We start from the raw sequence: 3,529 nt of genomic DNA, 5'->3' as shown, positions 1-3,529 counted from the left end.
AAAAATGACCTCTAAAAATATACTCTATAGAAGTATGATTTTTTTTTTCAAAGAATGTTTATGTGGCATTAGCCTTGTTTGGTCACATACTTTCTCTCTTCTTAGATGTGAACATAGGAATGGAGTTAAGGGGATGGTGGCTGTCTGGTTTCATGCAAACAAAAAGATGACTTGTGATCAGATGTCCTAATTTCTATGAAACTTTCCAAAGGCTGTATGCCCTCAAAGAAAATTGTACATATTGACACTTATAGTCTCTTTATAATCTCATGATATATTTACTATTTAATATTTTTGTAACCAGTTCTCTAGGATTTAACACTCATACAAAAATCTCCAAAAATATTTTGGACTTTTCACCACTGATTCAAGCTATTAATGAGTGCAGACATTTTATCAAATGAATAGAGGTGGTGGGCATTCAGGTGAGTGGAAAATCCAAAACGAAAGTAACAGAAGTACCAAACCAACGTCTCTTCTTTTTCCAGCTCTCAACACTCTGCACGCTTCTATTTAATTGACTTTAAGTTTAGGGACTCTAAGCTCAGTCTACAATAAAATAAACAACCTGGAATTGTTTCTCTGTCCTAGTTAATTTGAATCAGAATAGAGTATTTACCTTTTCTTAGAATTTGTGTATTTCAAGGTTGGGAAAACTGACTGAGGCTAACCTTGTCATTTTCTGGAGTCCATTAATAGAAAGGAGGACCACACTCAATTTGCCTTTTCTAAACTCAAGAAACAAATTGAGAACTTAAATGTGGCAAAAACACAAAACAAGTTTCTCCTAGTAACTTCTTCTGTTTACTCAGTAACACTCTAAAAATAAAGTTAACACCACCGGTGTCGGTGTCAAATTTCACTAGTTAACTGATAAGCTAAGCAGAAGTACACCAGCACTCTCTGGATCCTCTGCCCTTTTCTAAGAGCGCCCATAAATAATGTAGAAAAACCCTCCAAAACCCTCCCTTTAAAAGGCAATTCCTTACTTTTGAAAATCGGTGAATGAATAGATACACAGAACAATAAACAGACAAAATAATTGTTTCATTTAATCATTGCTCAATATAATAAAATTTGAAAGCTTTGAATGTTAAAGTTTCTCCAGGTGACTAGAAATACATTTTTATTTTTTTTACTGTGTCTATATAACTTTTCTCATGGTTATGCAACTGACAACAACAACGTTACGTGCATTATCACTACCTTCTCTACAATTTCAGAAATATTAAAGAATAATTCCAGTGCAAAGCACTGCCAATCACTTTTTTTTCAGTATATGTTTCAAAGATAAAATAAAAATCTTGTCTCCTGGAACATCTTGAAGACAACTTTATACATTTCTGGGAGCCCACTGTGCTTTGCTTTGATTGGTTTCCTTCCCAAGAGTCCACAGTTCCACAACATTTAAGACTGCCTGGCCATAAAATCACAACTGTACTTTATGGGCTCATTCCTATCCTTCAACGGATGTCTCCAAGGAGATGACCTTCATGAGCATTCGGTGTCTTCAGTTGGGAGGGACCTCATTGTTCCCTCAGCCTATTTGATCCATAGCTTCTTAGAGCATAACCCATTTGAACCTGGAACTTCTTCACAATTGCGCTGCTAGTGCACAATGCCATTGACCTTGTAATTTTTAAACCATGTGAGAGTAACAACCACTTATTACCTTTAACATGCTTTCTAAGTATTTTTGGAAATGTGTTATCTCAGTATTTGTAGAACTGTATTCACACTACACTAACTGCCATACTTTATAAAACAATGTGTTATTATGCATTAAGGTTAAATTACCCACTTGGGAACCCTATAGTGATCTTGATAGAATTGTGCACAGTTAGATTTTTCTTTCTTTTGTACATTATTCAATGGAGGTATTAAATAATCGTGTACTGGATTAATAGATACAGAATGGTGGTGTTTGGCTCCAGCATTCAAATCTCTTGTCAGTTCTTATGAAAAGAAGGAATGTATTATCAAATCATTTAATAACTATAAAGGCTTATCCTGTTACAGTCTAATGAATCCAGAAGCATATATCTTGTAAAAGTGCTTGTAAAATATAGTTGCCATGATTTCAGCTTCTTTATTTCAATTTAAGAAGAGTTTTATTGAAATTTCAGTGACATAGAATAACCTACATACATTACATACAGCTTGATAAATTTTGACATATGTTTATATCCATGAAGCCATCATTGAAGATAGTGAACATAGTCACCATGCCAGATATCATGATAAACTATCACATAGTGATTCTGCTGTACTGTAGAAGACTAGAAATATTCCCCCAAATAATTGCATTTATATATATTTCATAATCTAACCCCCTGCCGAACACTAGTGATCACCAGTTCAATCTGTATGAGATCAACCTTTTCACCTTCAATAAATGAGTAAGAATATGCAGGCTTTGTTTTTCTATACCTGAACTATTTTACTTAACACAATGTTCTTTGGTTCCATCAATATTCACTAAAAGTACAGTATTTTATTCTTTTTAATGACTAATTTATACTTCACTATATGTGTGCACTAATTTTTGGTCTTATTTCTCTTATAGCACTGCATTTCTAAACATTTTGTGGAGTGGTAAATAGTAGTATATGTGTAGATGTACCAGTTTGCTTATCTATGCTTTGCAAAGGAGAACTTGAGTTGTCTTCATTTGGGGACTATTAAAATATCTAGAAACATTAATGTGCATGTTTTTACATGGACACTTTTTATTTTCATAATTACCTAGTGATAAAATTGGCATATCATTAATAAGCATCTGTTTAGCTGCATTAGAAACCATTGTTTTTTCCTTACAAATGGTGATATTCTTTACCATTCCCACCAGAAACATGAATATTTCAATTCTTCTTTGACCTGATGGAGCTTACTTGATTTTGTCAGTTTTTCTAAATGTACTGTTCTAATAGGTGTATAAAAAATACCTATTATGAACTCAAGTTATTGACAATAGAATACACATAGTGTTTCATGGGTGGTAAATATTCACATTTAGAAAGATAAGAAAAAGGGAAGTCAACGGGAGATTAGGCAAATTTTTAAGACATGGCATTGAAAGGTACTTTCCCATCATCTAGCTGGGAAAGAAAAGGTCAAGTTACTAAAGCTTAAAAGAGCAGGGAATATAGAGGTCAAAGGTTTGTGAGATACAGCATGATGGGGACAGGGCATTAATATATTGGTAAGAAGAGTAGAGAGCCGGCATTAAGAGAATAAGAAAAATCTTGTTAAAAGTTTGAATATCTTGAAGCTAGGGACAAGCATTTCATATCTGTGCTTTTGAAAACAAAATGCAAAGCTCCAAGGAGTAGCTAGTTAGGAAAATGCCTATGACCCAAAGACACTTAAGAGGAATGTATTCTTCTGCTCATGGTTTAGTTCCTAAAGATAGAATTCTACATATTCTACATGAGGCATTATAAGAAATGTAGTTAAAATCTCTCTCTTCTCTCTCTCTTGCTCTCTCTCTCTCCCTCTCTCTACTCTCTCTCTTCTTCCCTTTCCCCCT

Source organism: Nannospalax galili, unplaced genomic scaffold, assembly GCF_000622305.1.
Source record: "Nannospalax galili isolate Female #2095 unplaced genomic scaffold, S.galili_v1.0 scaffold1131, whole genome shotgun sequence".
In the NCBI taxonomy this organism is placed as follows: domain Eukaryota; kingdom Metazoa; phylum Chordata; class Mammalia; order Rodentia; family Spalacidae; genus Nannospalax; species Nannospalax galili.
Note: the sequence above shows the minus strand (reverse complement) of the source record.